We start from the raw sequence: 14,504 nt of genomic DNA, 5'->3' as shown, positions 1-14,504 counted from the left end.
TCTATAATGGTAAAATTTACCAACCTGCAGAAACAGGAGCCTTAAGTGCGCGGTCCTCATGTCGGCACCGGAACCCAGTTGAGCAGAGCGTGGTAGCTGTTTAAATAGCTCGGCATCACGTGACGAGCCTTGCTGATATGCGGCTGCGAAGCCGCTCTTAATCCAATGCGCAGTGGTCATGTCGAGATATGGCCATGCAGCCACATCACTCGCTGCTGCTAGGCACGTGCCGTCATCCGCGTTTCCTTCCCAAAGCAACGATACCAGGTAAGCTGCACGCGCCATCGCCTCGTCTTCTCGCAATGGTTGTACTTAAACCGATGCATCCGATGTTGCCCCTTTGTATTTCCAAGCGATGCACATTTCGTTGTCCTTGCTGGCTCCCTCGAATTCCCATGACGAAAAGCCGGCACAGTGTACCGCTCCAAGTCCCGATGCCTATGAAAGAGGGATCAACCTACCCGATGGCAATGAAAGAGGGATCAACCATTTTTTTCTTCTGTGAGGGGTATGCATAGCTGCCAGTTCTCCCGATTTGTCCGGGAGACTCCCAAATTCTGACGAATATTTCCGATTGTGTGGACACCGCCATAAATCTCCCGAAAAGCTACCCCAACACCACGGAGCAAAAAGAACAAAAAGTAAATAGAAAATAAACGCGTCACGCGCAGCACAGCCCCATCGTAATCCCCATTACGCGGTAAGTAGCTAGCCGCCGAACTCAAATTTAAATCCAAGCCATTTGCGCGCATGCAGTTGGGGAGGGCGCGTGAGGCAGATCTAATATTCGTTGCAGAATGACCGGTTCTCTTGAGTCAGCTTCGCCATTATAAACCGGTGTTACGCAGTGATGCATATAAAGAGTGGAAAGGGGTCATTGTCACGCGACATAAAACGTGATCTGAAGTGAAGGCGTGACATCGACGGTGGACGAAGAAGGAACACACACACACAGGGCGCCCTGTGTGTGTGTGTGTGTATGGATAGTTGGGTGTGTTGGTTAAGCGTGATCTGAAGTGAAGGCGCGACAACGACGGTGGACGAAGAAGGAACGCACACACGCACGCACACGCGCGCACACACGCACACACACACACACACACACACACACACACACAGTGCGCCCTGTGTGTATGTGTGTCGTTGTCGCGCCTTCACTTCAGATCATGCTTAACCAACACGCCCAACTATCCATCCTAACGGCATAAAACGTGTTCCTAATTGAACACGCGTGCACGCGCCGTCTTCGGTCACAGTACCAGCACTGAAACGTCGTATAACTGTACTGGCAGCCACCCGGAACTCCTTCTGACGTTGCCGTGGCCTAAAAAAAAAAAGAGCGAACTTCTTTTTCTTTTTTGTGACTTAGTCTCTACTCTCTGCTGTTCAGATAATGTTTCATGTCTGCCTCGTGAATCTCTTGTGTATATTTGCTTTCTTGACAGCCATAATTATCACATAGTTCGTTAAAATCCATAGGTAAGCCGTTGATATATTGCAGTGCTCGCTTTTTGCCACGGAACGACATATAGTTTCCAGCTAAGATTGTCGCTGAAGCGGCCGCATTCCTCCAGTACAATTCAAATCGCCCGCGATGAGCGAGACAGTGTGACGCATGCAGAAAACGTCATCGGTGCCATTTTTCGCCGTTGGTGAGTAAAATGGCTCCAGAGAGTCGGGGCAACGATTTTTGAGTAAAACGCGAAAATGCGGCCAGAAGCTGCCGAAACAGTGACGTCGACCATTAGGGCGTGCCATGAGATCTCAAGAACATGATATTTATTGCTACTTGCAGTTAGCACGACGAACGACCCTGTCTGTACCAGGAGCTGCCAGTCTGTACGTGCAACAAGCTGCACAAATTTATTTATTCCAACTGTGTCGCATTTTACAACAAGTGCAGTATAGTTGCCTGGCTAACACGGTTATCAATACAGACAGATGTACTGTGAACGGTTAGGGCCTGTAGCAGAACTAGAACCACGACATAAACGAAACCACCTTTGTTTTTATGACACTGCAACAGAAGACAAAATAATATACACTGTGCAAACGAGCTGCCAGTCATTATAAAAAGGAAATCTGGTTTATTCATTGTTATTCGGTAGAAAAGAAAGAGAGAAGAAAAGTCGGTACATTTAGCCGTCCCGACTGGGTCAAGTAGGAACTCGAGACATTTGCTCAGAAGTCGGAACTGTCCCGCTAAGTCCAGGAAGGTTGGCAACCCTACTCCTACCTCGTTCCGGTGATGTCACCCCGCAAGCTGCTTCGCTGAAGACGTACAGTTGCGAGCAAAAGTTTGGAGACCACGGTATCAGCAAAAAATTTAAATATATTCAAGTGCAGCCTCGGGGCCTGGTGTTGGTTTAATAGATTGTATTGGTCAAACACGCGCACGTAGGCATGCGCTCTTATTTCAGCCGGAATTCTCTGTCTGCGAGAAAAAAGAAATATCTGCACCTTTGGTCACCGAACGGAAATACCCCCCCGCCCGACGCATAACTCACGCGCGAGGAGCCGGTGTCGGGAAGGCAATTACATACACATTCCCACATCGCACGATATGTCATGCGATGTGTCCCTCACAATATACCCTTATCCCGATTGAAACACACCGGCCACGCTTTAACACGCCACATAAGCATGTCAGTCAATAAAAGAAGTGCCACTTAACCCATACCCGAACGCACAAAATTGGGAAGTTTCGCTGTCCTGCGTCGACTCCGGCGACGGGCTCTGTCTGGTCAAGAGAGCGTGCCGGGCGGCTACAGCTCATGGGCCCTTGACTGAGGACTCTACGCACGACCCACGTCTCTAGGCGACGAGCGCCCCGGTGCGATTTCAAGTTTCTCCCTCTCTTTGGGTCACTGCAGTGTATGTGCCACTGGGTTATGCACCGCTCTTCAATATGAGAAAAAAAAGTATCCTTTAAAATCTATCCGGTGTTGGGTGGAATCGAACCCGCGGCATATATATTCAGAAAATGTTGTCCGCTAGATTACGCAGCGTGTCCAGAAGGAAGCACGAGGAAGGAGCCCGCCTGCAGCGCACGCCTCATACACGACGCGCTTTGGCGGTGGCTATACGGTGAGTCGCTGCACTGCTTCTTACGCTGGCATCGGCAGTCATCCTCAAGTGGCTTCCGTGGGACTTTTTTTTTTTTAAGCTAAGCATTCTTTGCCTGTTCCTTCGACTTTCACACTGCTGCTGATACAGCAGACTCGTGTGCCATGCATTGGGTGCAGGTTAAAGAGTACCAGGTGGTCGAAATTAATTCGGAGTCCCCCACTACCGCGGCGTGCCTCATAATCAGTTCGCAGTTTTGGCACGCAAAACTCCAGAATCAATCATCAATCCATCAGGCGACACTACGGAAGCGGTCGCACGTCGAATCAACACTTCTGTGACATCCGCGGTAGCTTGACGGCTATGGCATTGCTCGAGGTCGTTGGTTCAATCCCGACCCTGGCAGCCGCATTTCGACGGAAGCGAAATACAAGAAGGCTACTGTGCACTTAGATTTAGGCGCACGTTAAAGAACACCAAGGAGTCAAAATTAATCCGGAGTCCGCCACTATATGGCGTGCCTCATAATCCGATCGCGGTTTTGCACCACAATTTCAATTTAGTTGCAGTAAAATAAAAGTTAAACTTTTGTTCAATTAAAGCTTATCACTTCTGGTACGATGCGATGTGCCATGTGAGGGAATGATAATGATCAACCCTCTCAGAGATTATGAAAAACGGCGCACAACAACGCCTCAAGCAAACACGTCTCCCTGTGTGTTATGTGCACTACGCAGACAAACGGCAGTGGTTCGCCCAATGTTAACGTCAACTCAACACTCTCGTGTTAGCCGTCAACATAGTCAATCAAAGCAAACAGCATAGAAAGCTTCTCTTGCATCAATTCCCACAGTGCGTGAAATCCGTTCTTTTTTTTTTTTTTTTCGCTGATCAACGCGTGACGCTGTGATAACACGGGAGAGACACAGAAAGAAGTGGTTCTTGAGGGGAAAAGGAAAGGTTGGCGTTATTTACTGCAGCCCTTGCGGGAGCGCGGCTCAGCGCCAAGGGAGACACAGCGGGAGATATTGACGTTGGAATACTGTGAGGGCGAGAGTGACGGAAGGCTACGAGGACCAGCTACGTCAAGACAGATGAGGTAGTGGTGGCGGACCTTGACGTTACGGTTACATTAGTTGCACACATGTCGTGATGACATCGCCGTTGAATTGGTCCCGGACCCGGACCGGAACCCGGAACCCGGACTGTCAGCTAGATTTAGAAGGCTCGACAAATAGCAAAATAGCTCCGGCGACTATTTGCCGCCTTCTGAACAGAGTACGCGGGAAAGAATCTGCCTTAGAGTAAGACAGCCTAACACAATTAGTTTAGCCCCAGTGACACCGTTTGAGGTATTAAGCTCGATAAATATACTGCGTAACAATGTCGCAACAGGTTCTGATGAATTAAGTGTGGCGCCTATGAAGTATGTTGCGGATCTCATCTCAGAGCCCCTGGCTCATATCATTAATTGTATGTTCGTTTCTGGACTTTTCCCTTCCGATCTGAAGCTTGCGCGTGTATGCCCTGTGCATAAAGGCGGTGCTCTAAATGACATTTCGAATTACAGGCCAATCTCTGTTTTGCCTGTTCTATCGAAGGTGTTTGAATCTGCCGTAAATTGCAGACTAAGGAACTTTCTTAGTAAGTATAACATAATAAATAATGCTCAGTATGGATTCCAGAAAGGCAAGTCCACTGAATTAGCCCTGTTAAAAGTAAAAGAAGAGATACTAAACAATTTCGAAAAAAGACTGTATACAGTTGGATTGTTTCTTGATCTGAAAAAAAGCTTTTGATAGTACAAAACATGATATCTTAGAACAAAAATTATTCGACTACGGAATACGCGGTGTTACTCTTCAACTTATTAAAAACTACTTATTTGCCAGAAAACAATATGTTAAAGTCGGTAGCTTAACGTCAGCAGAAATTGAACTTAAGCAAGGCGTTCCACAAGGTTCGATCTTAGGACCCTTATTATTCATAGTTTATATTAATGATATATGTAATATCCCTTACACAGAAAAACTAGTTATGTATGCTGATGATACGAATGTCTTTTTTAGTGCTGATTCAATGAAAAGTCTCCAAGTTACTGTAACGAATTATTTAAGGCATTTGGAAGTGTGGCTAAATGAAAATAAACTTGCATTAAACGCACGTAAAACAAAATACGTTATTTTTAGGCCTACGAACAAGCCATGTATTAATCTGAAATTCTCATTTCAAGGCACAACGTTAAAGTGCGTTTGCAAGCAAAAATTTCTGGGTGTTTGGTTCGGGTAAAACATGTCGTGGAATACCCATGTGTCAAGGCGTGCTTCTGAATTGGGCAAAACTGTAGGCTGTCTGTACAGGTTATCAAACCTAGTTCCATTATGGCTAAAGAAAGCTATATATTACGGCCACTTCTACTCTCGCTTGTCTTACTACGCGCCAGTATGGGCAAAAACGTCTGTTCAGAACCTAAACAGACTCGAGGTGTTGCAGAAAAAGGTTCTCAGAATATTTGAAAATTTTTATGGCCACCCTCGCGAACTACGTACTCATCAGCTGTTCATAAAGCACGATATTACTAGAGCAAGTGATCTTTATACATATAAACTACTACTTTATACAAAGAAAAACAAGCTTGATGAGCATTCATTTGATAGCTCCCCCCGATCGTCTCTCCGAAATCAATCGATACCAGTTCCTTTTTCCCGTACAAGCTACGGAGAATGTTTTCTTCAATACCAGATACCAGCAATACTGAACAATTTCTAAACTTGTACCAAATTCGAACTCATCATCATCATCAGCCTAGTTACGCCCACTGCAGGGCAAAGGCCTCTCCCATACTTCTCCAACTACCCCGGTCATGTACTAATTGTGGCCATGTTGTCCCTGCAAACGTCTTAATGTCATCCGCCCACCTAACTTTCTGCCGCCCCCTACTACGCTTCCCTTCCCTTGGAATCCAGTCCGTAACCCTTAATGACCATCGGTTATCTTCCCTCCTCATTACATGTCCGGCCCATGCCCATTTCTTTTTCTTGATTTCAACTAAGATGTCATTTACCCGCGTTTGTTCCCTCACCCAATCTGCTCTTTTCTTATCCCTTAACGTTACACATATCATTCTTCTTTCCATAGCTCGTTGCGTCGTCCTCAATTTCAGCAGAACCCTTTTCGTAAGCCTCCAGGTTTCTGCCCCGTAGGTGAGTACTGGTAAGACACAGCTGTTATACACATTCCTCTTGAGGTATAGTGGCAACCTGTTGTTCATGATCTGACAATGCCTGCCAAACGCACCCCAGCCCATTCTTATTCTTCTGGTTATTTCAGTCTCATGATCCGGATCCGTGGTCACTACCTGCCCTAAGTAGATGTATTCCCTTACCACTTCCAGTGCCTCGCTACCTATCGTAAACTGCTGTTCTCTCCCGAGACTGTTAAACATTACTTTAGTTTTCTGTAGATTAATTTTCAGACCCACCCTTCTACTTTGCCTCTCCAGGTCAGTGAGCATGCATTGCAATTGGTCTCCTGAGTTACTAAGCAAGGCAATATCATAAGCGAATCGCAAGTTGCTAAGGTATTCTCCATCAACTTTTATCCCCAATTCTTCCCACTCCAGGTCTCTGAATACCTCCTGTAAACATGCTGTGAATAGCATTGGAGATATCGTATCTCCCTGTCTAACGCCTTCCTTTATTGGGATTTTGTTGCTTTCTTTGTGGAGGATTACGGTGGCTGTGGAACCGCTATAGATAGCTTCCAGTATCTTTACATATGGCTCATCTACACCCTGATTCCGTAGTGCCTTCATGACTGCTGAGGTTTCGACTGAATCAAATGCTTTTTCGTAATCAATGAAGGCTATATATAAGGGTTGGTTATATTCCGCACATTTCTCTATCACCTGATTGATAGTGTGAATATGGTCTATTGTTGAGTAGCCTTTACGGAATCCTGTCTGGTCCTTTGGTTGAAAGAAGTCTAAGGTATTCCTGATTCTATTTGCGATTACCTTAGTAAATACTTTGCAGGCAACGGACAGTAAGCTGATCGGTCTATAATTTTTCAAGTCTTTGGCGTCCCCTTTCTTATGGATTAGGATTATGTTAGCGTTCTTCCAAGATTCCGGTACGTTCGAGGTCATGAGGCATGGTGTATATAGGGCGGCCAACCTTTCTAGGACAGTGTTCCCACCATCCTTCAACAAATCTGCTGTTACCTGATCCTCCCCAGCTGCCTTCCCCCTTTGCATAGCTCCCAAGGCGTTCTTTACCTCTTCCGGTGTTACTTGTGGGATTTCAAGTTCCTCTAGACTATTCTCTCTCACCTTATCGTCGTGGGTGTTACTGGTACTGTATAAATGTCTATAAAACTCTTCAGCCACTTGAACTATCTCATCCATATTAGTAAGGATATTGCCGGCTTTGTCTCTTAACGCACACATCTGATTCTTGCCTATTCCTAGTTTCTTCTTTACTGCTTTTAGGCTTCCTCCGTTCCTGAGAGCCTGTTCAATTCTATCCATATTATAGTTCCTTATGTCCGCTGTCTTACGCTTGTTGATTAACTTAGAAAGTTCTGCCAGTTCTATTCTAGCTGTAGGGTTAGAGGCTTTCATACATTGGCGTTTCTTGATCAGGTCTTTCGTCTCCTGCGATAGCTTACTGGTTTCCTGTTTAACGGCGTTACCACCGACTTCTATTGCGCACTCCTTAATGATGCCCATAAGATTGTCGTTCATTGCTTCAACACTATGGTCCTCTTCCTGGGTTAAAGCCGAATACCTGTTCTGTAGCTTGATCCGGAATTCCTCTAGTTTCCCTCTTACCGCTAACTCATTGATTGGTTTCTTATGTACCAGTTTCTTCCGTTCCCTCCTCAAGTCAAGGCTAATTCGAGTTCTTACCATCCTATGGTCACTGCAGCGCACCTTGCCGAGCACGTCTACATCTTGTATGATGCCAGGGTTCGCGCAGAGTATAAAGTCGATTTCATTTCTAGTCTCACCATTCGGGCTCCTCCACGTCCACTTTCGGCTAACCCGCTTGCGGAAAAAGGTATTCATTATCCGCATATTATTCTGTTCTGCAAACTCTATTAATAACTCTCCTCTGCTATTCCTAGAGCCTATGCCATATTCCCCCACTGCCTTGTCTCCGGCCTGCTTCTTGCCTACCCTGGCATTGAAATCGCCCATCAGTATACTGTATTTTGTTTTGACTTTACCCATCGCCGATTCCACGTCTTCATAGAAGCTTTCGACTTCCTGGTCATCATGACTAGATGTAGAGGCGTAGACCTGTACAACCTTCATTTTGTACCTCTTATTAAGTTTCACAACAAGACATGCCACCCTCTCGTTAATGCTATAGAATTCCTGTATGTTACCAGCTATGTTCTTATTAATCAGGAATCCGACTCCTAGTTCTCGTCTCTCTGCTAAGCCCCGGTAGCACAGGACGTGCCCGCTTTTTAGCACTGTATATGCTTCTTTTGGCCTCCTAACTTCACTGAGCCCTATTATATCCCATTTACTGCCCTCTAATTCCTCCAATAGCACTGCTAGACTCGCCTCAGTAGATAACGTTCTAGCGTTAAACGTTGCCAGGTTCATATTCCAATGGCGGCCTGTCCGGCGCTTGAAAATAGCCTGGGGCCTGACGAACCAACCGACTGAGCTATCTTTCCGGGCAACATCGAAGGGTCACGAGTTCGAATCACCTGTTATGTTCCTTCTTCTTTTTCCCTTTTTCTTTTTTTTTCCTTTCTTTTTAATGTCTTTTCCTTTATTTTATCACTGTACGGGAACCCTCCTAAAAAAAAAAAGAAAGAAAGATACATATCTTCAATTATGTATGGCCGCACATGTGCAGGTCATAAATACCAGGTTCTCTAGCCGAGTGCCATCCGTGCGGTATAACCGAGCTCAGATTGGTCCACCTTGACTGATCAAATAGGGCACCACTGTATGTTAAATGATGCGTACAACTCCTGCGGGACCCGCCGTGGTTACTCAGTGGCTATGGTGTTAGACTGCTGAGCACGAGGTCGCGGGATCGGATCCCGGCCACGGCGGCCGCATTTCGATGGGGGCGAAATGCGAAAACACCCGTGTACTTAGATTTAGGTGCACGCTAAAGAACCCCAGGTGGTCGAAATTTCCGGAGTCCTCCACTACGGCGTGCCTCATAATCAGAAAGTGGTTTTGTCACGTAAAATCCCATAATTTAATTTTTAATTTAACTCCTGCGGGGACGGTAGAGTATCCGCCTCCCGTGCAAGAGGACCGTGATTCAAATCCCGAGCCGCACAATTCTCCACCGGAAAATACCAGAAAAAAACAACAACAACCGTGTGTTGAGAAAATTGAACAAACAGGCCTGGAGTGAGGCCTGATCCTGGTGACCAGAACCGGTAACGCACTCTCTCACCAGAGCAGGATTGGCCACCCTGGTGCAGTACTTGGCCACAACCTCCTATATGAACACAACAATCAAATTCGAACTACCAGAATATAAATTCAAGAAACATGTGCGAAATATGCTTTTAAACATGTAAGAACCACTCGAACAACATCTTTCTTTTGCTATCTTGATATATATTTCATTTTGATGCATAAAATTTTTTGCCTTTGCACAAGTGTTTACAAAGATTTTGTGACATCTGTATTATATGCAATTATGTTGTGCGCTAAAAGTGTTGCGTTGCGTGTATTATATTTCATGCCGACATTTTTGTACAGCGTTTCAGATGATTATTTTTGCAATCTGCCTGCTGCTATTTAATGGGTCCTTGGGCACTCTCAAGATGTCTGCGACATCTTTTCGCCCAAGAACCTCCGACTCGGTGTTGGAAATAAACTTCACTTGACTTGAAACTTCACTTGACTTGACTCGACAGCGTATCAAGCGGCCCCAAACCAGAGAGGGTGTTACTCACGAACGGGGAGTGTATTATTTCTCTTCTTCCTGCCGCAGCCCTGAACTATAGAACACAGCGGGAAAATGGCACCAGTAGGGTCTCCCCACATCGAAGCCGTTTAAACCCTCTTCGCGGGCCAGTTCTCTATAGGAACTAGATGGCGCTTAATCTGGTGTCGTGCCACACGTTGCCTAAGGCAAATGCGTAACTATTGCCCCTTCTACACTGCTACTGTGCGATCAGCTGTCTGAAATGCGAGTGGGTGATCGCTAAAGCACTGTACTCCATTTATGCTGCAAAATGTAGAACGGTACAGGCAAGACTTGTGAAGTAGTTGGCTGCAGAAAGAGTGACTGTCAGTTTAAGGAATGGAATGAATCTGTGTGGCCCAGTTCACGGACTGCTGCCATGAAAATAATGCCTGTGTTTGCCCTTTGCGATGTATGGCTTTTCTCGAGGATAAAAAAAATTACTCATCCACCAGCGTTGTATCGTTAGCCTCAAACAAAGAACTTCCACCGCGGAACGCCGGCAAGAGTGAGTACCGCTAGCTGAACAGTGACAAAGTTGAATGGCACCACTTCATAGCATGGTAAGTTTCTCGCACGTTATTTATACACATCTACCCCAACTCACACGCGAACTCACGCCCACCATATCACCAACGTATCAAGAATAAGTGAATGGGCGAATACTTGAATGAATGTGCCGAAGCATGATTGACGGCGACTACAGCGACACCACGCGAATGTTCGAAGCTGAACTGTTCGTGACGGTTCAGAGTAAGCGAGTGACTTTGCTACAAGCGATTGCAAAGTACAGAACACCTACGTTGCAAGCCCAGTGCGCAGCAAGAACAAATCTGTCGCAACTCAGCACACCCGTGAGCGATTAGGCAGAAAATAAACGCTCAGATAATGACCGCATGATGAACTTTTCTGAGTCACAAACATGACAAGATGCTGCTTCAAGGTTTTTGCCAAATAAATAACGAAGAGCCAAACACACTGATCCTGATTTAATTCATAAGCGGAAAGTTTGGACAGCTTGAAATACATTTCCAGCGTTGTTTTTTAGTACAGGCACCGTATATGCTGCTCGTGCCGTCTCGACAGGGCGCATGAGCTCCGAAAGCGCTTACATGTCCTTTGAAGCTGCGGCCAAAGGCTCGTTGTGTCGGCAGCGGCAGGCAAGCGGGGGGCCCCGACGGGCGAACGCGCGGCTAGCGCCGGCGCAGTGAAGGAGACACGGAGCTAACTGCTCCCGATGAAAACCGGAACGAAGACTCCGCCGACCCGCGGCTGTTTATTACTTATAAAGGCTTCACACGCTAGATGACACCTCCCGATTGGTACAAGCTCGTCACATGACAGAAGGGGGGTGCGCCATCTAGCTAAACAACTACAAAACATATGTGCGATGACACAGAGATCTGACAGGGGGCGATACTATACTACATCATCCCCCCCTGGAAACAAAGTAAACATAGTGAAACGCGCACACAAAACGCGCACTTAAGTCCAAAGGCGACTTCAGTTCATTCCCCCAACGTGCACACACGCGCACCAGTTGCACACAAAGCACGCACTTAAGTCCACAACAAATTCAATCTGTCCCTGCCCAAGTTCACATACACGCGCACCAGTCTTGGGCACCAAAACACAGGCAGTCACACAAAGTCTGACGAGGAACACGGCACATAACTCGCTGCACCGCAACAAGGAGTACTTTGTACCTGTGTTAATGAAACATGTGGACTGTCTCCTAAATGTCACAACGAGGCCCCTAGCCGTGGCATTTCGAAGAGGGCAATACGCTCTACACTACAGAAAAATCGTCGAGCCACGGAGGCAGTTTCTGTCACGATGAGGACGTGTGCGTACCTCAGGTGAACTTTGGGGGTTGCGACGCGTATCGGTCGACTTTAAAGACCTAGTCGTCCCACTACTATTTCCCTCCCCCTGGTTGGACAATTGAATGTGGGTGTCGCTCAAAGCTGGAGAGGGTTGCCCAGGAAGCTCCTCTCGACGTCCCAACAAGTCCTGGGAGGCTACCGATTCCTCCACGGAATCAGAGACGACTGCTGACTGTGTGAACTCTGAAGTGATACAGTCAGACGGACTACTTAACTGAAGCTTATGACTATGAGAAGACGATGTCACTACAAACGAGTCATCAGAATGACTAACCAGGTTTGAATATGAGTACAAAAAATCTTTGTCACTTGTGCACAATGCACTACCTGCTGGATCCTTCATCACTAGTGTTAACTTAGACACATGCCACGTCTTCCCATCATTGAGTAGAAAAGTAGATGGTCCTATCTGTGCCTTGACTTTACGAGGTTTACTGTACTTAAAAAATCCTTTCCTGTTAAATCTAATTCTGACGGTGTCTCCCACCTTGACACGAGTTGCCTGAGCACCTCTACGTTTGTCTACGTACTGTTTAGTCTGCCACTGTTTCTGCAAGACTTTCTTGAACTTTAGGCACAAGACTGTCCTGTTCCCGTAGATCTACACAGAGCCGCATGGTTCCATCCTTCTTGCGCACCACCACGAGTGGAGACACCCACTCAGTAGCCTCGACGCGCTCGATGACGTCGCAGTCCTCGAGACGTCGCAATTCATGTGTGACCTGGTCATGGAGAGCCAGGGGTAGTCGGCGCAACTTTGAAGATACTGGTTTCGCATCTTGCTGCCGATGAATTCGGTGCACAAAGTTGTTGACGTGGCCCAACTCGTCACTGGAAAGGTGATCAAAACCCGGAGGCACACCTGTGGGGCTCTGTACTGAAGGAAGCGATGGTAGACGACATGTCAGCGACGTACCGTCGATCTGTATGCCCAAGCGTTGGATGGCGTCTAAACCCAGCAGTGATGTTCCTGTAGTCGTTACGTGGAACGTGACGGAGCATGACCTTTGGAAAAACTGGACAGTGGCTTGAAACAGGCCTTGAATGTCGATGCATTGCTTGGAGAAATTTTTCAAGTCCACTGTTTGTGACAGTCTGTGCTGTCGACCAAAGTGCTTTCCAAAATCTTCGACAGTCATCATTGAGACAGACGCTCCCGTATCCACCGGCAGTCGCATGGAGACGCCGTTCACTACGACCGGAACTTCCAAATCTTTTTTAGTTTCGAAAGCGCTTACCGTCAAGACAGACGCGGACGGCTGCCCTGCGGAAGTTGAAGACAGCGTCTCTGCGGAAGAGACGTGTTGAACAGTACGGGTTTTTCGGCATACTGATGCAAAATGGCCCAACGTGTGGCAGGCGTTGCACCGCCGGTTCCTTGCTGGACAATTCCTATACGTTGCAATATGTTTCGTGCTGCCACACCGATCGCATGCACCACGGTTCCCGGAGGAGCCATGTGCGAAATGTCGGCCCTCTCGGCGGCTTCCCGGAAGAAGTCGGCCCTCTCGGCGGCTTCCCGGACTACGTCGGCCATCTTCATGGCCTCCCGGACTACGTCGGCCATCTTCATGGCCTCCCGGACTACGTCGGCCATCTTGGCGGCTCCCCGGAAGAAGTCGGCCATCTTGGCCCGTCGACAGAAGTCGGCCATCTTCATGGCCTCCCGGACTACGTCGGCCATCTTGGCGGCTCCCCGGAAGAAGTCGGCCATCTTGGCCCGTCGACGGAACGCCAAGTTGGGATGCCTCAATTCTTCGAACATTTTCGGAGCCGAACGCGCGGTTCGCTCGATGCAAGGCTTCTAACGAGCGTCCAATTTCTTCTGCCTTGTCCAGGGACAGGGTTTCGCCATGAGCCAGCAACTTTTCGCGAACGCTGACGTTCGCTACGCCATGTATTATCTGGTCTCGGACGCGCTCGTTGTAGGCTGTGCCGAAGTTGCACTGTACCGCCTTCTCCTTCAATGCGGTCACGAATTCCAGGAATCCTTCACCCTCGAACTGCTTTCGACTGGTGAATTCGTGCCGTTCCACCAGGACATTTGTTGACGCGGCGAACAGCCGGTCAAGCCGCTGCAAGAGTCTCGGAAACTCTGACGCTGGCGGGACCGCATCACTTGACGATGACGCTGCGCCGGTCGACTGCCTTGCTGCTTCGCTTGAAGCTGACGCTGCGCTGGTTAACTGCCTTGCTGCTTCCTGCTCCTCGTCTGCAAAGTACTTCCGTTGTCCCTCACGCCCGAGAGCGCTGACGAGCGCGGACGCTCGTCGCGCGTCTGTCCAGTCGCCACCGCCGGCCGCTTCGAGGTGGGCCTGAAAAATTTTTTTCCATCGATGCCATGGAATTAACGGTGGGCCGGGCACTTCAAGAAAAACGGGAAGGTTCGCCGTAAAAGCCATGCCGGGTAGCGTGCAGGAGACAGTGCAGGAGGCAAGCCGGAGCTCGCCGCAGGAATGGGCAAGGAAGAACAAAGGGGGCGAGAAGGCCTCGGCTCGGAAGCCTCGCGACGCCAAGTGCGTCGGCGGCGTTTGCCTGCCGTGCGGACACGGGAAGGGTCGCTTCACTTACGAAGCTCGTTGGTGTCCCGGGGCTTCGG

Source organism: Dermacentor andersoni, chromosome 11, assembly GCF_023375885.2.
Source record: "Dermacentor andersoni chromosome 11, qqDerAnde1_hic_scaffold, whole genome shotgun sequence".
Taxonomy (NCBI): Eukaryota; Metazoa; Arthropoda; class Arachnida; order Ixodida; family Ixodidae; genus Dermacentor; species Dermacentor andersoni.
Note: the sequence above shows the minus strand (reverse complement) of the source record.